This window comes from Vicugna pacos, chromosome 15, assembly GCF_048564905.1.
Source record: "Vicugna pacos chromosome 15, VicPac4, whole genome shotgun sequence".
NCBI classification, from domain to species: Eukaryota; Metazoa; Chordata; class Mammalia; order Artiodactyla; family Camelidae; genus Vicugna; species Vicugna pacos.
The window spans coordinates 48,802,822-48,828,111 of record NC_133001.1 but is presented as its reverse complement, the minus strand read 5'-3'; the positions used below and the strand labels follow the sequence as shown (position 1 = coordinate 48,828,111).

General features: G+C 37.8%; 1 long non-coding RNA gene across 2 annotated transcripts in view; it reads right to left on the bottom strand.

The window, feature by feature from the left end:
* LOC107033821 (uncharacterized) overlaps positions 1-25,290 on the bottom strand; it is a 263,656-nt gene that overhangs the window by 84,691 nt on the left and 153,675 nt on the right. For both annotated transcript variants that reach the window (XR_012059198.1, XR_012059199.1), the window contains one exon: positions 5,779-5,870. This is a non-coding gene — a long non-coding RNA (uncharacterized lncRNA). The remainder of the gene's footprint in view (positions 1-5,778; positions 5,871-25,290) is intronic.

Sequence of the window (25,290 nt, the reverse complement as noted above, 5' to 3'; positions counted from 1 at the left end):
CTTAAAAGGATGCATCATATATATTCCAGTCGGGACATTAGAAAACATTAAGATAAATCTTCTTGTTTTGTAAGATTTTAAATATCCTTAAGGGAAAAGTTCTTGTTTGCCTTGGTGAGGGACTGCTGGGGCTTATTCACGGCTCAGAGATGAGGAAGGATATCTCCATCTCATCCAGTGATTTATGAGGCTGACTTGAACATTTCCAAGTGAGATTTTTTTTAAAGAAATTTTGCCAGTTTATTTTTTCTCATCTCCCTCTTGGTAGCAACTGAGGTTCTGAATTCAGTGAATATATGTTAGACACTGTTTACTTGAACTTTCTAAAACAAACTGTTCATCTTGGGTGTAACAGAAATGCTCTCTCTTTTTTTTTTTTTTACTGTTCCCATGCCTCTCTGCAGAGACTCGCCAACACAAACACCTACTTACAGGGCTGCACTCCACCACTGTACGCTCTTTGGTGAGTCTGCCATTGGAGTTCAGTCGATAAATTTGCATTTAGCGCTTAATTTGTTCAGTATGCCTTACTAATTTGGCAATATTTATTTTGGCCCAGAAAGCATAAGGCAGCTAAGTTCTTTTGTTTTGTTTGGTATGCTTTTTTTTTTCATTTTCATAAAAGGATTTGAGATATGAAAAAGTTCCAAAGTCATGGACAGGACTGGTTTCCTGTTTATGAGTCACCATAAATATGAAAGGTGCTGGGTGACATTTCTCAGCTGAGAGAGTCCAATACAGCCCTGCACGGAGAGCAAATCCTCAAGCAGGGTGGTCTTGAGGTGACTTGCTGACCTTGTATAATGTCAAGAGGAATTATTGTTAAAGTACAGTAGCCAGATACCACACACACACACACACACACACACACACACACACACACGCAACTTTAATGGTTTTTCTCACCCTCACTATTATAGAGAAGAGAGTTGTACTGTCATGTCTTTGTGTTCTCAAAATCAACCTTCACCTTTCAGGAAAAAGTGGCAGAAAGTGCATTCACGTCTGTAGCTTTTCTGTTTGTGTGTCTGTTTGGTCCGTGTGTCCTTTCATAAGGCTTCTCCGCAGAAACAAATCTGACGCAGCAGCGCACTCAGAAAATGCTTCTCTCAGATGTGGGGCTGCAGCCCTGTGGCTCCTTCTCTTTCCCTCAAAGGAATGCTGCAGCTCGCAGGACCCTCACACAGGCCTTGAAGCATTCGTACTAAATAATCCTCGAGAACACAGTAGTTACCAGACTCTGACCTTCCTAAGACTAGTGTGATCAGGGAAGAGTGGCCCCCGCAGTCTGAGCTTTACATTGTTTGCTGGGACATAGTGGGCAAGTAGAATGCCCCCTAGAGAGGAGGCTGTTCTCACTCAAAGACAAGTAGCTTTGATGCCTGACAGTTTGTGAAGGTCTCGGAAGAACTGGGCTTATGGCATCAGACTACATCCATCCATCTCAGCTCTGGTCTCTTCCAACTCCCAACCCACAAGCACTCAGAAGTCGGTCTGAGATATTAAGACTGCACTTAAGGCAAAATGAATCAACTTGAGTCATGAACAGCAGTGCTATCAAGGCTGATATTTCTCCTCAAACAAAGAAGACACTGCCCATGAAATTCTGAAACCCTTTCCAGCTCATTGAACCCACTTCCTGAACACGTCATGGTTTTTGTTTTCAGTATAGCTTCATATATTTGCCAAGCTATTCCATCTGCTCTGAAAGCCCTCTCTCGCCTTCCTGTAGTAAACTCAAGACTTACCCTCCAGGAGTCAGTTTCAATGTAACCACTTATTTGATGCTTTTGCCAACTTCCCAGGCAGAAAGTTCTTTCCTCTTCTCTTCCCTGGTCTTTGTACTTTCATTTGTCCTTTTTCTTATGCATGCCTTATTTCATTTATTCAAAGAGTATATAATTTAATGCCATGTGTATGCCAAACACTACACAAGCCACTTTTCCTAAAATATTGCAATGTTTGTCTATGAAAATTGTCTAACAAAACTGGAGGTCTTCTGAAGTCAGAAAATTAGTCATTTAAATCTTGAAATCCCAAATGCCGAAAGCAGGTTAAATAGTACCCTTACTCAGAAATTATATTTACAACAAACAAATTAATGCCCTGCTCTCTGTAGGTTCAATGATCGTTGTTTATTTGATAATTGTTTACCTACCATAGTAAGATTAAGCACTTGTGCTTCCAAGTACTAGCCTTGAACACAGGAAGCGTTGGGTATTTCATGATTCAAACCTAGGAAAAGTTAGTATCTCAATTTCTTTGTTTATAAACAGAGACAAAAATGCTTATACTGTGAATGAGAGAAGTAAATAAAGTAATGTGTGAAATGTATTTTGTACTTATCCCAATGTTCTACGAGTGGTAGCCATCAGTTTTAATGATCAATATATTTAGAAATCATGTCAAAATAGCATTATTAATTTTTACAACAGACAGTGGAAATTTTAGGAGCCTTGCCAAGGCTGAACTGAGTAGCTCAAATACATGACGTGATGTCCGCCCTGTGTCAACAAAGACTACTATAGGGTCAGCTCAAAGAATCAAGAGGTTGTCACTATCATCCAATTACTCAGATACAAAGGCTCTTGCAAATGTGAGGCTGAAAAACAACCAAGATGCCCAGTGTGCAGTGCCCGAGTCAACTCTAATTCACTCACATCAATAACAAGCACATATGATGAGCATGCATGCGATTCCATCTCCAGTACATCCTCTAAAAATAAAAATGTAAATAAACTTAATTACGCTCCCCTTCCAAAAAAATTAAGATTAAAAAAGCATAATAACAAGTACATGTGAAATGGCCGCGTCTTTGCAGTTCTTAAGGCACTGCTTTAGGATGGTTTCAAGGACTGGGCATCTTCTCCAAGGGCATGGACTGGCGTCTTGGCAACAGGCATGAGATTCATGCTGGGACAACAGGCATAAACAGAACTATCCTAGGCAAACTGAAATGTATGGTTGCCCCCTTATAAATTAATTTAAAGAATATACGTTTTATCAAAGAAATATCTTAAACATAGTGATAATGTGAACCTAGAAAAGAAAGCAGATGTAAAGATTTACATATATATGTGTGTATATATATTACATACATATATATATGGAGAGAGAGATGTATAATATTGTGAGAGCTTTTATGGGAATATTTAATGAATGAGTGAAGTAAGTACTAACCACAATAAATGAAAGAACTGTAAGATAATGCTGCTTGGGAAGCCAGAAATTACATGAGAACATAACTAAAGAGTATCTTAAAGAATGTTTCAGAGTTTTGGAAGTGAAGAACAGAACTGGTGAGACAACAAGCTTTCCATGCCAAGAAGAGAGTATTAGCAAACGAAAGAGGTTGGACCTGGTGTGTCTGCAGAAAAAAAATTTACTCTCGTTAAGCTCTTAGATACTAGGTAGAAAAATTAAAGTCAGCAGAGTAAAAGAATGTTAGTCCCTCTTGTAGATGATGAAATCTTAAATGACCCTACTTTCTTAAAGTCTTAAAGTTCACTACCTAAATTACACAACTTTCACAAATGTCAAACTATTAACAAACATTGATCTGGATGCATTGAAACCTACATAATTAGTAAAGATATAGAAGATCTGAAGAGTCCGAAGAGGCTAATTAGTACGTTGGATCAAATAGAGATAGATGGAATACTGAACACACCAAACAAATATATACATTCTTTTCAAGCACACATCCTTAACAGGCATCGGTGGTAGAGAGAATTTTAAGATGGCTCCCAAGAGCCTTGCACCTGGTATACATACTGCTTCTCCCAGTTATTCAATCAAACTGATCTATGTACTACTATAAAGGGCTTTTACAGATGCAATTAGGGTCTCAAATAAGTTGACCTTAAGATAGGAAAGTAATCCAGTTGGATTTAACCTAATTCCATGAGCCCTTTAAATTTGAGTCTAGAGGTCAGAGACAAAGAAAGTCAGAGATTCAAAGTATGAGGAAGATTTGACCCAAGAGAAATTTTCTGTTGCTGGCTTTTAAGATGGAGGGAGTAACAAGGCTTGGAATACAGGTGGCCTCTAGTTGCTGAGAGCTGACAAATAAATGGGAACCTCAGTCCGATACCCACAAGAAACTGAATGCTACGAACCAACAAGAAGAATGAGCTCAGAAGCATATGCTGCATGCTGCCCCAGTTCCTCCAGACGAGAAGTGATTTCCGTATTGTCACAACCTGAGCAGAGAATCTAGACAGCCTCTGCCAGATTTCTGAGCTACAGAACTGTGGGCTGATAAATGGCTGCCATTTTAAGTCTCTAAATTTGAGATGATTGGTTATGCAGCAATAGAAAATTAATATAGTTTCAGCCCATAAGGAAATCCCAACAGATATCAAATAATTTATAAAACACAGACTACTCTCTGACTAAAATTTAATAAAATTTAGAAATGATAAAATATGCTCCTCAGAGTCCCATAAACTTTGAATTTTTTTAAAGCAATTCTAAATAGTCCATAATTCAAAGGACAAATAATAAGTATTAAAATATTGAGAAATAAATGATAAAGCTATATTGTGTCTGTGAATGAGAAAATGCAATAAAATATTCAATTCTCTTTAAATTTAATCTACTGATTCCATACAATTCCTTTAATACATCCAACAAGATTTCGGTGAAAAAACCAAGTCAACCCTGATACTCCTATAGAAAATTATTTTTCAAGTTTCTTATTTAAAAACAAGTTGCAATAAACGATCTTGTCCAAATAAATTTGAGAACTTTTGTGAGAACATTAAAAAACAAATGGTAAGTTGAGATGGTGGAGTAGGAGGACCCTGAGCTCAGCCCCTCCCACGGCATAACAAAATTACAGTTATGTACAGAGCAACTATCTCTGACAGCAACCTGAAGAACAGCAGAGGAGATTTTTCGCAAGCAAGGGTAAAAAGAAGGAACCACAGTGAGATGGGTGGGAGAAGTGGAGACACGATATGGTCAAGACTCACACCATCAAGTACGTGACCCACAAACTGGAGGACAGTCACAACTGCAGAGGTCCTCCCTAAGGAGTGGGGTGTCCAAGCCCCACAGTGGACACCCCAGCCCCGGGACCTGCACTGGGAAGATGAACCCCAGAACATCTGGCTTTGAAGGCCAATGAGACTTGTGTATAGGACAGCTGGAGAGCTGCAGGGAAGAGGCTCTGTTCTTAAAGAGTGCACACAAAATCTGAGACGCTCCAAGACCCAGCACAGAGACATTTGAAAGAAGTCACATCCACCTGATGATCCTGGAGAGCCTCTTGGAGAGGCAAGAGGCAATGGGGACTCCCCTGGGGACACAGACACTGGTGGCAGCCCTTAGGGGGAACTCACTGTACCACAAGCCCACTGGTGCTGACAAGCGCCATTCTGAATCCTCCCTCAGCCTCCTAGTGTCAGAGGCTTACCAGCCCACCAGCAGGCAGGCACCAGTCCCAAGACCCCCTAGTCAGCCACTTCAGAACCTGGCCTCGCCCTCCAGCAGGCTGGCGGGGCCGGAACCAGGCCCGCACTGGCCCCGCAGACAGGTGCCCTGGGACCCGACCCCACCCACGGGCCAACAACAGCCCGGGCCACAAAACAAATTTCAATAAATTTAAGAAGACTGAAATCATACCAAGTATTTCTTCCCAACAAAAATCACATGAGACTAGAAATTAAGTACACGAAGAAAACCGGAAAAATCACAAACAAGTGGAGGCAAAACAAAATGCTACTAAGTAATGATTGAGCCATTGATGAAATCAAAGAAAAATGAAAAACATACCTGGAGGCGAATGCAAATGGAAGCACGATAATCCAAAATCTATGGGATGCAGCAGAAGCGGCTCTAGGAGTGAAGCTGATAGTGACACAATCCTACATCAGGAAACAAACAAACAAACAAACAAAAACTCAAGTAAACAATCTAATGTAGATGAGGTTTATCCGTAAAGACTCATGGTCTTGCGGCTGTGGAAGTGATACTTTGGATAAAGTATGGATGTTAGTCCTAAATGTTGGTAGAGGCATTGATTTCATCTTCTACTATGTCTCCACTGGAATTTTAGAGCAAATTTGAAAGATCCAATTGGATCGTGATTTTGAGATGATTGGCATTTAAAAAAAGAAAAGTTCCCAGACAAATCCACTGAGACAAATCTAGGCTCTAAGTCCATAAAACTGAAAAGGTTAAAATTATGCAGGTCACTTTTACAGACGCAGAATGCTAATAGTCTACAGCAAGAGCAAGGTATTGGTCCCCAAAATAAATGGATTTGAATGCTGGTTTCACCGTTAGGTGGAAAGTCTTGGGCACATCACTCAACCTTTTTGTATTTCATATAACTCATCTGTAAAATGGGGATAACACTGCCAAGTATAATAAGGACAATGAAAAGTTACCAGCACATTGCAAATATCCAAAGAATGGTAGTTGCTACTGGGATGAGTTTTTTTTGTTGTTATCATTCTCATATGATTTGCTTTTTTCCTTCTGGGTAATGGTGGTGATTGGCTAGCAAATGCAAACTCCTATCAGGTCCCACGCATTGGTCAGCATGAGCTCTGTTAGCTAAATACATAGATTATGAACCACTTAGTTGATTTACACATTTCTGCAGCTGAAAAAAAATATTTACCAGGCAGATTAAATTAAATTAAAACAATCAGATTAAAAGCAGCCTGGAGGCTGCCCCTCTCCTCAACAAGGGACACTTTGCCTTGCTCTGGGTAGCAAACTCATGCCAGCTGCTTGGCAAATTTAGCAGTAACTTGAGGAGGTGTGATTAGAACTGCGAAGGGGACAGAAATGCTTGGGAAGGTGGGCTTCTGTCTTCACACTGTATTCACATCACAGCTCTGGGCGTAGGCGCCTCTCACTAATGCAGAGCAACACAGACAAGGAATGCGAAGTTGGAAGGAGAGAACATTTGGCTTAAACTTGGATGAGGTAGGAAGTTTAAGTTTCCACTACAGGTTAGTACCATCTGATAAGTAAGTCGATTTTTCAAAGGTGAAGTGGTAGTTAGCGCTAATTCAGAGCAGATTTTCTTATAAATCTAAATTTATATTCAGTGACCAGGTGATCAGCTTCCCAGGTGGGGCCACACAAGTATTTTTAATCCAAAGAGCATAATGTGACAAGTGCCACACTCAAGCATTAAGCCCAATAAAGCCATGCCCTGTAGCCAGATTTTTTTTTTTTGGCTTGCTTGCTTTTTAGATAGTCCATATAAAATTGCATTCTCTTCAAGCACTGTTTTTAAAACAGTATTCAATGGCCACATAGAATATTATTAAATCAACATGGGTTGCTTCTATGCATCTTCCAGCACTTTCTAGTGTAAGTTATATTGGCTACATTAACTTAGTTATATCACAGGAGACACTGCTTAACCCCAAATTTACCAAACCATGTTCCATAGCTCAATATTTCAAGAGATGTTAATAGCAAAAGAAAGAAAAGCTACTTTGTGAAATAAATTTGGGAAAGTGCGTACACTAAAACCTCCCCTTGGAGAATCACAAAGCACATTCAGTTATTAAAGATTCTAAGGTAAAGAAACCTGTTAAACTTCATGTCATTAGCTGTCATTAAACTTAATTTCAATAAGTAACAAATTTTTGTTTTATACTATCTTCATTAAAATTCTGAGAATAGCGTTCAATAAAACACTAGCTTGGAAAATACCAGTCCACTTATTTCCACCCAGTGGTGTACATGGTCATAACAAACACAGCAGAACAACAGCCCATTGCTTACACCTTCAGTTATGTTCAGTACTGTCATAATAAAAGTAATATACCATAGCTGTATCATGGAGAACTTGAATTTTTACAGACTGTCTTAGAAAGATATAACTTGGTATTCAGTGGAAAATAAAATTCACGGTTCTGTGGGAAAAGACCATAACTGCTCCTCCTTCTGTCTCTGAAGTCTGGACCATGACTTCCGGGATAGCATCTTCCCCATGACTAGGTACCCCCAGGAGAATTTGCTCACCGAAAAGCTTGGGTTCAGTGTTCTGCTCATAAGCAGAGTATCAACTTACACCTACACTCTTGCTGATGAAAAATACTCTCTCCAACATATAGATAAATTGGCTGCTTCTAATGTTTTCAATATTATTTTCTTCCTTTCCCAAGAAAATAATTGGTCTAGAATCTTCACAGTCTATCTTATGCTGAAAATATACGTTAAAAAAAACCCTGTCTCCATGGAAGAGTTTAAAGATAAACGTGAGTTACGGTTTCAAGCTCTGAGGGACAGGATCCTGACTTTAGATTTCATCCTCTGCTGAGGGTAGAACACATTAGGCAGTGAAAAAAATCCCCTCCCTTCCTGCACTGGAAGTATGCGTTCTGGCTGAGCAAGGCCAGGAACTTTGAGGGGGAGTCACTGTGCAACGTGGATTCCAGCAGGCACTATAGATCTGACCCAGAAAGGCCCAGGCCCAGCTCTCGTCTGTAGTCCCGGCAGGCCTGCTGGAGACCAGCAGCTTGCTTTGGCTTATTTAATTACCTCCCTGGCCAGTGAAGTTCACGCTGCTTTCTATGGCATTGAAGCGTTTGGTTTCATGTACTTGAACTTGGGTGACACAAATATTTCAGTGGTGAATCAGTCCTTGAAAAAGGGAGGTGGGTAAGGTAGGGAGTGTTTACAGAAGACATTTCATCACCACTAGTCAAACATGTCTCATTGTTGGTTCAGGAGGGCCTGGTATTTTCCTCTTTGAAGGGGATGCTCGGGGAGCCAAGAGCTTCCAGCCTGGAGCTCAGCAGCTCCAGGGTAGGGCAGTGGCCATTTGCACACAGGAAACCCACAGGATGAGTTGCTTTGGAATGTTGACAATCTTAGGGAAATGGTTTTATGTCTTTCCTCAGGGGACAAAAGAAAAAAAAAAAACAAAAAACTTGGTAGATCTCTGTAAAGAAAGCCTGAGGCTGTCTTGGGGCTGCTGCAGAGAAACTGCCCTATATTTTTTTTTTTCTCTTTAATTTAAGTTTGTCTTTTAAAGGTTTCCCAGTTGCAGAAGCCCAACGCTGAGGTCAAGAAGCTTATAATTTCAGAAAAGCAGTACTGCTGATATCAATGGTATAAAAGCTTGGTTGGAAGATAAATGGGATTTCTTTGGCCTGGGTACATCACTTGGATCATAAGTGATAGAAACCCAGACCCCACACAGCAGTCCCATGCGCCCTCAGCCATCAGGTTGAGAAGAGATGGCACCACGGTCCTGAGTGCCCTGCCAGCCTGGGGAAGTGGAAGTCACTTAAATAGCCTTCCGTCCGTCATTCTGGGGGTGTGGCACTCTGAATGGCAAAGGGGTCTGAAGACGATTGCATTTAGAAAAACCATAGCTGAGCCATGCCAAGAAACACAAACCAAAAGGAAATATTTTAAGAAAATAAACAAAGCTACTGAGTCAAACATACAAAGCAGGAAAGCGGAACAAAAGATTATTTGAGGCCTGAGGTTCGAACATTTTGAAGCCACACGTGTGATGGGCCAGCCCGAGAACATGAGGAGCCCAACAGCTGTGTAAGCGCAGAGGCAGCCTGCTCCCACCAGGGCTCCCCAGCCCCAGAGGCTCCGCGCCAGCCCACCGAGCTAGCCCACTGTGTGACTTGAGCTCAGCCTTGAGCTATGTGGAAACAGGGCTCCACCACTGCAGGCCACACAGACACAGATCGAGCTGAAAGGACCATCCCACTGACTGAGCCGCTCCTGTCACGTGCATCTAAGTGTCCTCCAGTCCTAAGTTTGTTGTTCAGGAACCTTAAAGGACAGCAGCGTTGTAATATAAAACAGTGCTAACTAGGTGTGTGTATCAGGTTTACAAGTTTGGCTATCAGAACGTCTACACAAGTACCTGTCACATTAATATGACACTGTCCTCAGAATCCCAGAATTCTGGCACTGGATTTGCCTGGTTGAATCATTTCGCATCCCAAGGACTTAAGCTCTGTAAAACAAGGCACCAGTTGGGCAGTGGAGAGAGGGTGTAGCTCAAGTGGTGTTCTTGGCATGCACGAGGTCCTGGGTTCAATCCCCAGTACCTCCTCCAAAAATAAATAAACCTAATTACCTCCCGCCTAACCCCCACCACAATAAAATAATTAAATAACACAATAAAAAAAATTTTGTTAAAACACAAGATGCCAGTTGGATACACTTCAGGGTCAAGCACACATTCTAGTGAATGAAGTGAGACCCCAGTGCCCAGCAGCCTCTATCAAAGAGCCATGTCTTGCTGGCACTGAATATGAATCCATGTCCACCATCTTTGATCCACCCAGAGGGTTTCTGAACCAATTACCTTAGACACAACAGAATGCCTTTCACCAAGATGCACTATAAGGCCATGCTTTTGGCTTTTATGAGAGGTTCAATAAAACATGTGCTATACAAAAACCACTCTGAGTTCGTTGTGAAATAATTGTCAAGGATATAACCATATCTGATTGCAAGTTATTTTTGTGATTAAAGGCCAGAAAATGCATGCCTCTTGAGGAATGAGTTTATTTCCTATATTCTGTTGAGGAAGTTTATCAGGTTTTCCTTGCTGCTGTGGTTGCCAGGAAACTCACGCATAAATGTCATAATCATAACTCTGTAACTTCTCATGAACAGTACAAGGAAGAAACAGGAGGCCAAAGTGGTGCTGATCATGAGAAGTTACAGAGTTATGATACGGCATTTATACATATATATATACATACATACATACACGCATATGTATATATACTTGTATATGTATGTGTATATATGTATATATGAGTGTACTATATACATTCGTATATATTAAATGTGTGTGTGTGTGTGTGTGTGTGTGTATATATATATATATACACATACACACCCAGATATGTGTCCTGGAATTAGGACACAAAGATTAGGCAGTGTCACCCCAGCTAGTGAAGCAAGAATTCTCATAAAGATATGGTCCTGACCATCTGCAGATACTGCTCCAGAAGGAACATCCACTTTCCACTCATCTCCCAGTTTGGATGAGAGACTGTTTCACTGCAGGAGAAACGGCATAATTTATACTGTGGAGACAATAACCCTTTGCCCTGGTCCTTGCCCCTGGAGGAGACTGGACAGGAAAAGGGAAGAAACATTAGCTCTTATAGATGTTGAGCTGAGAACATGACTGTGTTTTGGGGTAAGTACAGAGTCTAGGTCATGGGCAGGGGAAGGCTCCACACGGTGAAGTGGAAAGCATTATGGGAGGGTGTGGAGTGTTGTGATGGTGGGAAAGGGGTGGAAAGAGGACAGAGAAATGGAGCAAGAAGCTGGAGTCTTTGTTGTCAGAAATACCAAGGGAATTTTCTGTAATAGGAGCTTTTATATTCTTTTGAAATTATCTATTAACAAATAGATAATTTGTTTGTAAGGAAATCTGGTTCATCATTTGATTTGTCTTTTGATTTGTATGTAGAGAGGATGCTGTTGGGGAAGGCAGAGGGGTGACAGGATTTAGGGAATGTTATTATCAGGGAGAAAGAACCTGTTGAGTTGAATATTAAGATGAAATAAAAAGAAAAAACAGGGAGAAGGTCAAGTGTGGAAGAAGAGAATTGAGCATCAGCAGGTTACCTGGAGTGAGAGCTCACTGGTGGAAACCTGAGGGCTTAAGCACCTGCAAACACAGGTGGGGAGGCCACTCTCCACAGTACATGGATCGCAGGAAGGAGGCTCATGGTGGGAGTGTCTAAATCTCAGGGAGAGTAGGGGGACCCCGCTAGTCTACATTTGCAAATACATTTATATATCAGGTCTCTCAGGGAGGCATCAGCTTGAAAGTTTCAAGCTTCCTTTTCACAAATCTATGTGTCACAGCACATGCACATAGAAATTGCCTAGTAATACAGGAAAGGGCACAGGACAGATGTGCTCAGTGCCCAGGAAAACACTTCAGGTGCTCAGAAGAGAGGTTCCTGTAAGTTAGAATGTCCAGAACAGTCTTCACGTAGGATGCAGATGGGAGACAGACCTAGAAGGATAATTTCTCTACATTTGCCAATCAGTAAATGGATGAATACATGAATAATTAGATTGCTAGTACTCTAAAAATGTACTTTGTATGTCTTTTAATAAACACTCTGAAGCCATGAGAAATGTTATCTGAAGTACTTAATGACTTGGGCCCAGGTGTAGGAACAGAGTAATTTTATTCTATACATGTGATTTATTTGTGATTAATGTCAAGGAAACAAATTAGCAATGTTTTACTATTTTGGAAACGGTAAGTGCCCATCTGGCTCTGGAAAAAATAAATTCTAAGCATCAAAAGGGACTAATTAGCTATCATAACAGATCATCCAGATGAGAGAAATTCAGTTTTAAGATGCTTTATCACTAGAACTTTGAACTCAAGGAGCAAAGATAGTTATGGTTTAGAATATGGGTAAAACACCTAATACCTGGTGATATATTTCTCAGTTGAAGAAGAACAATTTTTAAAGCCCACATTCTATTATTCTATATATGTATATTGAGTTTATTAAAATTTTTAATGAATCATTTGTATCCTGCCTATTTCTAAGGAAAAAAATGATTTGATATAATAGTTTAAAAGAAAATAAATTGAATAGCAGAAAGCACATACAGAGAAGGGCGTGGTAGAGTCTTTATAAGGTGCTGCCTTGAAATAATACTTAGATAAAAGGGATAAGATTGAAATTTCATAGATGCCTTTCACTCACCAAGCTCTTCATTCCCTTCTACCTGAATGCATTCACAGGTGTTTGCCCTTTGATGTCACCTAACTGAACATTTGACTTGCTCAGCACATATTCCAAATGTGCTAATTTGGTTAGACTATGAAATCCTAAAGGATTTATATAGTTCTTCCTTTAAAGAGGTGCTTAAAAATAACAGCAATGTGTATGCAGTGCCATATGGTCTACAAAACACACTCACAAATATCCCATTATATCAGATTCCAAACACTTGGAAGCTAGAACTCTCATATGCTATGTTCTCACACTGGGTCTAATTTTTAAAGTATTTTCCCTACTATTTTCATCTTACCCTCAGACTATGAAGTCGTAAAGATGTTTGCATTCCCAGTTTATAGATGAAGAAACTAAAATGCTGCCACCAATTGACTCATTATTTAGAATGATCCTTAAAAACACTTGTACATACCCCTGCTTATAAATTCATTTACTTCTACTCATTGACTTACAGATCTTTTTATTTTTCAGAAATTTCAATATTAGTGTGCATTTTCTCCCACCTAGTAAAAGCCAAAAAATCATTATCAATTCCAAAAGGTATATTTGTCTTCCAATTCCAGCAACACAGTTTATTGACTAAAGTGGAATTCCTTTTTCCACAAAGAAAATATTACCAACAGAAAAGTGTTTAAAACACATAAGAGAGCACACAAGAAAGAGAAATAACCAGCTGTCAGAAATAAAAAGTGAATTAAAAGACAGAGGCTAAAATAACAACATAAAACCTGTGGAAGGCAACTAAACCAGCACAGGGATATATATATACACATCTGCAAACATACATGCATATGGAAACCTGTAAGCTAAATGTGCAACTTAAGGTACTCTAAAGGAAGCCAATAGTACTAAAAAGCAAGGAAAAGCAGAGAAAAACAACAAATTCAAAGCTTATTCTTTGAAAGGTGAATGAAACAATCAAATTCATCACAAAACTAGTCAAGAAAAAAATTTAAATGGAATATAACTATAGATACAGTGGAGACTTTTTTCCAGTCTTTACAGAATGTTGGGAAAAGTTTTATGTCAGTAAATTTGAAAACCAGAATACAACAAAAAATTTTACAGAAAGAAAGGGGTAAATTATCCACACTGATCTAAGAAAAATAGATAAACTGAATAGCTCTTAAAGAAATTAAATTGAGTTAAAAAAATCATCTCACTACTCCCACCTTTTCATAACCCTTGTCTTCCCACAAACCCAAACATCAACACCATCAGGCTCAGACAGTTTTATAGAAAACTTTTATTAAACCTTCAGAAAACACAAAGCTCTGTCTTACACAAACTGTTCCAGAGAATAATAAAAGAAAGAACTCTCCCAAACTTGTTTTATGAGGCTAGGATGACCTTGATTCCAATACATGACAACCAAGGAAAATTATAGACAGATTTCATGTACTAACACAAATGCTAATATTATCCACATAGAATAAACAAAATCTTTGCACCTTCTTTAGCCCATAGTTATCAGAGACCAAGAGGAGATACTTACAGTAGATATAAACCAGCTTTCCCCAGTCATCCTTTATCATCAGTCAAGAATGTGCAGTACTGGCTACTCTCTCCCAAAGAGGTCAAGTGTGCCCCACTCACTGGAATGACCACACCCTCTGTCCTCAGGGCTTCAACCTCCTTCTCCAGGATCAGGAATCAAGTGAGGGCTTACCAGCACTGAATAAGGATTCCTACTGGAACTAAGACTATGCACCCCCAGACTTTTGGGCCTCTTTTAACAGGGTCAAAATAAAACCCATAGGGTTCCATGTGTAATGAGCTCAGAAGTCACCATTCCATCTTAAAAACAATTTAAAGGTGAACAGACTGAAAAATTAACATTTCTCAGATCCACAAGAGAGGGAAGGACACATGGAAAACCACGGTCCCCAAAATTGGAGAGACAGATAGGAAAAATGCAAGGAGCCATGGCTTACCAGAACAGAGACTCATGAGCAGAAACTTCAGTGGGAACCAACGTAGGGTAGGAAAATATGAACTGTAATGGATGAACCCCTGAAAGCTCAATGTAGACAACTCCGAGAGTTAGAAACTCCAGGGGACCCAGTCACTTCGGGTTCCAACAGTTTTTTGAGATTTATCTCCCGGAGCTCAACCAGGTTTTCACAGTAAATACTGGAGAAAAAGCTCCTTGTGCTTCTGGCAGGAGAAGGGAAAAGAAACCATTTTGAAATACACCAGAGCATCATGTTCTTCATAATAAAACCTGTCCACAGGAGAAACTGGTTAACCAGAAGCTAACCTGATGAGGTACTACTAGTGCCTAACTCATCTAGGGGAAAGGAAATGCCCAACTCCAGCTTTAGCCTTTCACATGCGAGAAGGGAACCATCCAACTCCAGCTGACTCCAGCCATCACGTCCTATACAAGGGGGGAGAAAGAACTGAGAAGCAGTTGTGGAGTTCACAGTCCAGAGATACAGGTTCACTACAAGACTGAGATCTAGTTATAGGACCATGGAACACTTCCCCTCCCCCCACATCCTACCACCATATTACTAAAGGCCTATTTACAGCAGTTCTTTCCACCTGGTACATCATGTCTGGTTATCGATAAAAAGCTGTGTGGCATACCAAACAGCAAAAAACACACTTTGAAGAGACAGAACAAGTATCAGAAGTAGACATGGTAGGAATGTCGAAATTTTCAGATTGGGAATTTAAAACGACTGTGATTAATATGCTAAGGGCTCTAATGGATAAAGTAGACAGCATGCAAGAACAGATGGGACATACAGGCAGAGAAATGGAAATCCTAGGGAAAAGAAACAGAAAGAAATGCTACAGATCAACAATACTATATCATAAATAATGTCTTTGATGGCTTATTAGGAGGCTGAACAAGCCTGAGGAAAGAATTTCTAAGTCAGAGAATATACCAACAGAAATCCTCAACTCTGAAAAGCAAAGAAAACAAAGATGGAAAAAATAGAACAGAACATTCAAGGACGGTGGGACGACTACAAAAGGTATAACATACACATGATGGAGATGCCAGAGAGGAAAGAAAGAAAGGACAGAAGAAATATTTGAAATGATAAACACTAGGAATTTCCCCCAAAACAATGTCAGACATCAAACCACAGATCCAGGAATCTCAAAGAACAGCACACAGGATACATGCCAAGAAAAAAATTCAGCTGCATCATTTTCAAAGTACAAAAAAGCAAAGATAAAGAAAAAATGCTGAAAGAAGCCAGAGGAGAAAAACATCTTAGAGGTACAAAGATAAGAATCACATCTGCCTTCTCCTCTGAAACCACACAAGCAAGAAGAGAGTAAAATAAAATATTTAAAGTGTTGAAAGAAAAAAAACACCAATCTAGAATTCTGAAAAATTATCTTTAAAAATAAAGGAGAAATACTTTCTCAGACAAACAAATATTGAAAGAATTTGCTTTCAGTAGACCTGCCTTGCAAGAAAGGTTAAAAGAATATTTTTTTAGAGAGGACATAAAATAATATAGATAAGACACTCAGAGCTACATAAAGAAAAAGTACTGAGGAAAGAATAAGTGAAAGTAAAATTAAATTTTTTATTTTTTTATTCTTACTTGATCTAACATATATAACAGATGTTACTTACTCCTAATAAAAGCAAAAAATGTATTCAATTATGTATTCTTATGTATATATCTTATGCATCCATACATACATGTATATACACATATACTAAATATATGTGCTTAGGTAGGCTTATATGTATGTAAAATAAATAACAGCAATGATACAAGGGACAGGAGGGAGGGATTAGAATTATTTTGTTATTATAATGCACTCACACTACCCATGAAGTAAATATAGTGTTATCTAAAAGTGGAAGTGGACTTGGGTTAGTTATAAATATATATATTGCAAACTCTAGGGCAAACACTTAAAAAGTAATTTAAAAAAGTATAATTGATATGCTAAGAAAGGAGAGAAAACAGAATTATACAAAATGCTAATATAAAACCACAAAAGGCAGAGTAAGAATGGATGGCAATAAAAAGGTGGGTCCAGTAGGAACAACCAAAAAAAAAAAGAGTGGCCTGCAAAAATAGAAACAAAAAACATAGGCAACAAAAAGAAAAAAGTAACACATACAGTATATATTATTCTAATTATATCAATAATCATTTTGAATATCAATATTCTAAATGCACCAAATGAAAAACAGAAATTGTCACAGTGAATCAAAAAATAAGGTCCCACTTTATGCTGTCCACAAGAAAGTCATTTTAGATATAAAGATACTTATATATTAGAAGTGGAAGGGGGTGGGATAAAGATGGCAGAGTAGGAAGTCCCTGAATTCACCTCCCTCCATGAACACATCAAAACTACAATTACATATAGAGCAACTCTCACGAAGAACAAACTGAAGACTAGCAGAGCTGCTCTTCTACAACCAAGGCTGTAAAGAAAGAACCACACAGAGTCTGGTAGGAGGGGAGGAAAAGTCAGGATCCACACCCCTAGTGGGTCACTCAAAAGAGGGTTAGGATATCACAGACTTGGGGATACTCCCTAAAGAGCAACGGGTTAAAGCCCCACATTAGGCACCCCAGCCTTGGGGTCTGGCACTGGGAAAATGAGCCCCCTTAGCTGATTTGAAAACCAGTGGAGCTTACCAGAGGGCTATTAGAAGCCAAGACTGCACTCCAGAAGAGTGCAAGCACAGACTTGCTTGCTCTCAGTCCCAGCACAGAGGCAGCAGACTGAAAACTGCCTGCTACTCTGGCCAGCCTGTCAGGACTGCCCCAGAGTGCACTCAAGCTGGCACTATGCTCCTGTTCCAGCCCCTCCTGTTCCAGCACTGGTCCACACTAAGGCAGAGACCACCATCACCATCACACACACACATACGCATGCAGTGAAGGAAAAGAAGAGCCAGCTCAGAAGTGCAGCTCCAACCCTCTGGGCCCGATCCTACCTCTAACCAAGGCAGAATCCATTCATAGAAGTATTATTTGCAATATCCAAGATGTGGAAAGAAACTAAGTGTTCATCAACAGATGTGCTACATGGATGGACCTGGAGGGTATTATGCTTAGTGAAATAAGTCAGACAGGAAAAGACAAATAATGTATGCTTTCACTTATTATTTGGAATCTCAAAAATAAAACAAACTTATGAATATAACAAAACAGAAACAGATTCACAGATAGAAAACAAACTTATGGTTACCAGTGGGAAAAAGGGTGGGGAAGGGCAAGATAGGAAAATAAGATCAAGAGGTACAAACTACTAGATGTAAAATAAATAAGGTTCAAGGATGCAATGTACAGCACAGGGAATATAGCCAGTATTTTATAATAACTTTATATGGAGTATATTCTATAAAAATATCAGACCACTATTGTACACCTGGAACTAATATAATATTGTAAGTCAGCTGTATTTCAATAATAAATAAATAAATAAATAAATAAATAAATAAATAAATAAATAAATAATTTTAAAAGTGAGTGGATGGGGGAAAATATACCATGCTAACACTAACCAAAATAAAGCAAGAGTAATTACATTAACGTCAGGCAGAGCAGACTTCAAAGCAAGTAAAATAATAAGGGATAAAGGGCATTACATAATAATAAAGAGATTAATTTTTCAAGAAGACATAATAATACTTAATGTTTATGTGCCTAACAATAGAGCACAAAACTAGGTGAGGTAAAAACTAATAGAATTTCAAGAAGAAATAGATGAATCCACTATCATAGTTGAAGACTTGAACTACTCCTTTATCAGAAGTGAACAGATTCAGCACACAGAAAATCAGTAAGGACACAGAACTCAAGAACATCATTAATTAACAGGATATCATTGACATCTCTAGACTACTTCATCCAACAACAGCAAAATACACATTCTTCTCAAGCTCATATAAAACATTCACAAAGATGGACCACATTCTAGCCCATCAAACACACCTTAATACATTTAGAAGAATAGAAATCATAAAATGTCCTCAAACTACAGTGGAATTAAACTGGAAATCAGTAACAGAAGAATAATTAGAAAATCAGAAAATTGGTGAATGTGAAAAAACACACTTCTAAACAAGGAAGGAATCTTAAATTTTAAAATATTTTGATAAAATGAAAATGAAAAATGAAATCTCAAAATTTGTGAGATATAACCAAACCAGTGCTAGGAGGGAAATTTATAACATTGAATGCATATTTTAGAAAAGAAGAAAGATCTCAAATCAATATTCTAAGTTTTCACTTTGGAAAACTAAAAAAATAAGGGCAAATTAAATCCAAAGTAAGTAGAAAAAAGGAAATAAGAATTAGAGCAAAAATCAATAAAATTAAAAACAGGAAATCATAAAGAAAATTTAAAAAAAAAGCTGGTTCTTTGAAAAAATCAATAAAATTAATAAGCTTCTAGACAGGCTAAGAAAAAAAAAAAGAGAGAGGACACAAATTACTAGTACCAGAAATGAAAAAGGGCACATCACTACAGATATCAAGGACATTAAAAGAATAATAAAGGAATACTACGAACAGCTCTACACCCACGAACTTGCTAACCTAGATGAAATGGACCAATTCTTTGAAAGACACAATTTCCCAAAACTCACATAAGAAGAAATAGACAATTTGAATAAGCCTATATCTATTAAAGAAACTGGATTAGTAATAATAGCCTTCCAAAACAGAAAGCACCAGGCCCAGATGGGTTCACTGATGAATTCTACCAAACAACTGAGTAATACATTATGACGATTCTCTGCAATCTCTTCTAGAGGATAGAAGCAGAAGTAATACTTCTTAATTCATTCTGTGAGGCCAGTATTACCCTTATACCAAAATCAGGCACAGACATTACAAGAAGAGAAAAATACAGATCCATATCTCTCATGAACATAGATGCAAAAATGCTCAATAAAACATTAAAAATCAAATCCAACAGTGTAGAGAAAGATTATATATCATGACCAAGTGGGATATATTCCAGGTATAGAAGGCTGTTTAAGCATTTGAAAATCAGTGAATATAAATCATCATACTGACAGGCTAAAAAAGAAAAATTCAGGTGATTGTGTCAATAGATACCATAAATAAATAAATAAATAAATAAATAAATAAATAAATAAATAAATAAGGCATTTGACAAAAAAAAAAAGGTAATCCACAGACTGAGAGAAAATATTTTAAAATGATATACATCTGATAAAAGAACGTTATGCAAAATAAACAAAAATTTTTAAAACTCAACAATAAACATACTCAATTAAAAAAATGGGCAAAAGACTTTAACAGACATCTCGGCAAAGAAGATTTATAGATGTTAGATAAGCATGTGCAAAGATGCTCCACATTACATGTCATCAGGGAAATTCAAATTATAAAAACAATAAGATACCATCACACACCTATTAGAATGCCCAAAATCTGGAACACTGACAACACCAAATTCTGGAGAGCATGTGGAGCAACTAGAACTCTTGCTCATTGCTGGTGGGAAGGCAAAATGGCACAGCCACTTTGGAAGACAGCGTGATGGTTTCTTACAAAACTAAATATACTCTTTTTTTTAACATCTTTTATTGATTTATAATCATTTTACAATGTTGTGTCAAATTCCAGTCTAGAGCACAATTTTTCAGTTATACATGAACATATACATATATTCATTGTCACATTTTTTTCTCTGTGAGCTACCATAAGATCTTGTGTATATTTCCCTGTGTTATACAGTATAATCTTGTTTATCTATTCTACAGTTTTGAAATCCCATCTATCCCTTCCTTCCTCTGCCCCCTTGGCGACCACAATTTTGTATTCTATGTCTATGAGTCTGTTTCTATTTTGTATTTATGCTTTGTTTGTTTGTTTGTTTGTTTTTTAGATTCCACATATGAGCAATCTCATATGGTATTTTTCTTTCTCTTTCTGGCCTACTTCACTTAGGATGACATTCTCCAGGAGCATCCATGTTGCTGCAAATGGAGTTATGTTGTTGGGTTTTATGGCTGAATAGTATTCCATTGTATAAATATACCACCTCTTCTTTATCCAGCCATCTATTGATGGATATTTAGGCTGTTTCCATGTCTTGGCTATTGTAAATAGTGCTGCTATGAACATTGGGGTGCAGGTGTCATCCTGAAGTAGGGTTTCTTCTGGATACAAGCCCAGGAGTGGGATTCCTGGGTCATATGGTAAGTCTACTCCTAGTCTTTTGAGGAATCTCCATACTGTTTTCCACAGTGGCTGCACCAAACTGCATTCCCACCAGCAGTGTAGGAGGGTTCCCCTTTCTCCACAGCCTCTCCAGCATTTGTCATTTGTGGATTTTTGAATGATGGCCATTCTGACTGGTATGAGGTGATACCTCATTGCAGTTTTGATTTGCATTTCTCTGATAATCAGTGATATTGAGCATTTTTTTCATGTGCCTATTGATCATTTGTATGTCTTCCTAGGAGAACTGCTTGTTTAGGTCTTTTGCCCATTTTTGGATTGGGTTGTTTGGTTGTTTCTTAAAAACTAAATATACTCTTACCGTTCAATTCAGCAATTGTGCTCCTTGGTATTTTCCAAAGGAGCTGAAAACATATTTCCACACAAAAACCTACACACAGATGTTTATAGCAGCTTTTTTTCTCATAATTGCTAAAACTTGGAAGCAACCAAGATGTCCTTTGGTAGGTGATTGAATAAATAAACTGGTATATCCAGACAATGGACTGCTATTCAGCAGTAAAAATAAATGATCTATCAAGCCATAAAAACACAAGAAGGAACTTTAAATGTATATTACTAAGTGAAAGAAGTTAATCTTAAAAGGCTACACACTGTATTATTCCAATTATATGACATTCTGGAAAAGGCAAAACTAGGAAGACATTAAAAAGATTGGTGGTTGCCAGGGTTTAAATGGGGTGAGGAGAGATGACTAAGTAGAGCCCAAATGTAAAAATGCAAAACTATAAAAGTTCTAGAGGAAAACACTTTAGAAAATCTGTGTGACTTTGGGTTCAGCGATGAGATACAACATCAAGATCATAATTCATGAAAGAACAAAATAGATGTTTGACTTTATTAGGATTAAAACATGCTCTGTAAAAGATGATGATAAAAGAATCAAAAGTCACACACTGGAAGAAAATATTCACAAAACACATATCGGATGAAAGAGATTTGTATCTAAAATATTCAAAGAACTCAAACCTCAACAATTAAAAAAATAAACAACTTAATTTTTTTAAATAAGCAAAAGATTTGACCAGACAGCTCACCAAAGAAGATACACAGATATAGATATAGATATAGATATTGATATACACACACACATATATACACATACACATATATATAGCAAATAATCATGAAAAGATGCTCAACATCATTTGTCATCAGTAAAATTCAAATTAAAACAATGAGATAACTCTACACATCTATTTTTGACTACAGTATGAAAAACTGACAACACTAATTTCTGATAAGCTTTCAAAGCAATAAGAACTCTCATTCATTGCTGGTAGGAATGAAAATGGTAAGGCACTTTGGAAAAGTTTGACAGTTTCTCACAGAGCTTAGCATAGTCTTTCCGTACAATTCAGCAATCAAGCTACTAGGTATTTACCAAAGTGATCTAAAACTTATGTCCACACAAAGATATCCATAGAAATGTTTACAGCAGCTTTATTCATAATCACCAAACCTGGAAGTAATGAAGATGCCCTCAGTAGGTGCATGGATAAGCTGAACATCCATTTCTATTCAGTAATGAAAGGGAATGGGCTATCAAGCAATGCAAAAACACAGGCACATATTGCTAAGTGAAAGAAGCCAATCTCAAGATTACCTACTGGATACTTCCAATTATATGACATTCTGAAAAAGACACACCTATAGAGGTGGTAAATAGATCAATGGTTGCCAGGTGTGTAGGAAGCAACAGCATAAGGGATTTTTTAGGGCCCTGAAACTAATTTGTATGATATTTGCAATTGTGGATACAGGACATTATGCATTTTTCAAAACCCAGTGAGTGGCATCTGTAAGACTAAAGCAAAAAGAACTGCACATAAGCACTGTACTCTAGCTAGTTGTTTCCCATAGGAATATGAGATAACAACTCTGACACCACTGTACATCTCCACTAGAATTGCACAACTAAGTAATGAAAGGCAATGCTGGGAACCAGATTTCTCACTGCTGGAGTGGGAGGTTACAGACAAGCAAGGGGAGAGGGCTGGAATGATTCACAAAGTAATGGATTAGAGTTGGAAAGATCAGCATGAACTCATGTTTAGTTTGATATAGATGTGGGTGGACACATAGAAATACTTATGGATTTATTTATATACATAGGTTAGTAGGCATTCATACATTTTCTTGCTCTGTCAGCTGAAAGGGCCTAGAAACAATGACACCCTGGTAGAAATGAACACATCTAGCATTGCTATCTTGGTTTCTAATCCCTTTTCCTAATAAAAGGAACTAAGGCCCCTTGGAGAAATGACTGGCATTCCAGGGCAGGGACAAGGAATATAAAAGATGAGCCTGGAGCATCTTGTACTGTCAGAAAGTGAAGACATACGAACAAAAAACCATAATGCTGGAAGTATGTCCAAGAGGCACGGGATCCAACTGAAAGGGTTTCCAATGCCAAAGCAGGAACAGTACGTGCAACAAAAAAAAATAAAGTGACATTAGTTATAACCCAAAGTATAAAATGAGTTATACTAATAAAAATTAGTAAATGAATAGATTAATAAATAGGGGGAATAGAAAAATATCCCATGCAGAAGAACTCCAAATAATTTATGTAGATACTCTGTCTTCAAGGAGGTGTAACTACTCACTGCTAAAGTGTGGGCTGCATCTAGTCATCACTTAATTCTAAAAAGTACAGGATGGAAAGGGGAAAAGAAAGAGAACAGTGAAAGAACCTGATGGACACTACCTCAACCAGGCGACCAACATTAACTCAACAGTGATGAGTCATGTTCACAGTCTGCACCCTTGATCTGATGGGATGAGAACGGCACGATACCTTTGTGGTCTTCCTCCTCAAAGTCCATAAACAGTCTAGTCATAAGAACCTGACAAACACTACCTCAACCAGGCGACCAACATTCATGAAATTTTTGCAAATTTACTACTCTAAAATTAATAGTTTATTTTTAGTATCAGAGAAGTAAATAGACTGTCCAGTAAACTAAAAATTAGTTCAACTTCACTAATAAATATGAAATATAAATTTAAAAAGAAAAAAATGAAAAGGCATGCTACTGATGGATTATCTTGTGTCAGATCAATCCTGCCAAGAACACCTACAAAAAATGGATAAAATTTTTAAAATATCTTTTAAACCTATTTCAACAGAAACATTCATTTTGCCTCTATTTGAAGGCAGCCAAGGACTTGAGGAATGTTGGTAAACATCCCTATCCAATAAAGTTTGACAAATGTATACAGTTGTGTGACAACCCACGAACTATATGGGACATTTCCATCAAGTCAACAATCTCTCTCAGTCCCTTTGTAGGTAATTCTTCTCTCAAACCTAGAAAGGCAACTGCTGTCTTTCTGTCACTATAGTTGCCTTTTCTGGCATTTCATATAAACGGACTACTGTATGTAGTCTTTTATGTCTGTCTTTTTTCTCTTAGCTTATTGCTCTTGAGATTCAATCATGTATACATGTATCAACATTTTTCCTTTTTATTGATAAGTTGTTTTCCTTTATATGTATACACCACAACATTGTTTAAAATCTGTATAGCAGTTGATGAATATTTGGGTTGTTTCCCATTTAGTATGATTATAAAAGGTACTATGAACATTCCCAAACAAAATTGTGTATGCACATGTTTTCATTTCTCTTGGATAAATTTTAGAGAAAAGGAATGTTGAGTCATATGGTAAGTGTATGGTAACTTTATAAGAAATTACCAAAATGTGTTCCAAAGTGGCTACAACATTTTTTATTTCCCTTTGCAATACGTGAGAGTTCCAATTGCTCTATATCCTCGATAACACTTGGTATTTTTTTTTATTTAGCCATTCTAAATGGTGTGCAGTGTATCTCACTATAATTAGGTTGTCTTATTCTCTCTCTCTTTTTTTTTCAGTTGTATGAGTTCTTTATATCTTACAGCTACAAGTCCTTTTTCAAATATTTATTTTGCAAGTATCTTCTCCCAGTCTGTGGTTTATCATTTAATTTTCTTAATAGAGTCTTTTCTTATATTTTGAAGAGCAGAGACGTTTGTTACCTGTATTTTTGTGTTCTATCTAAGAAATTTTTGCCTTTTTTTTTTTTTGCAGCAAGTCAGGCTGAGTGATAAGTGGGGTATGTAGGTATCTAGAGGTTCAGGACTTTTGGACAAATACACTGTTCTCACCACAGGTCTTTGTGGCGAAACCAGATCCATGTAACCTATGCTGGCCTGAGTTTTCATGCTCTCTGCTCATCTGCTAAATAGAATTTTTTCTGTCCTTAACTCCTAATGGTAACAACGACTTCCACTGGATAGCCCTTTGGATATTCCAAAGTGTTTTCAAATATTTTAATTTATTTGATCCCT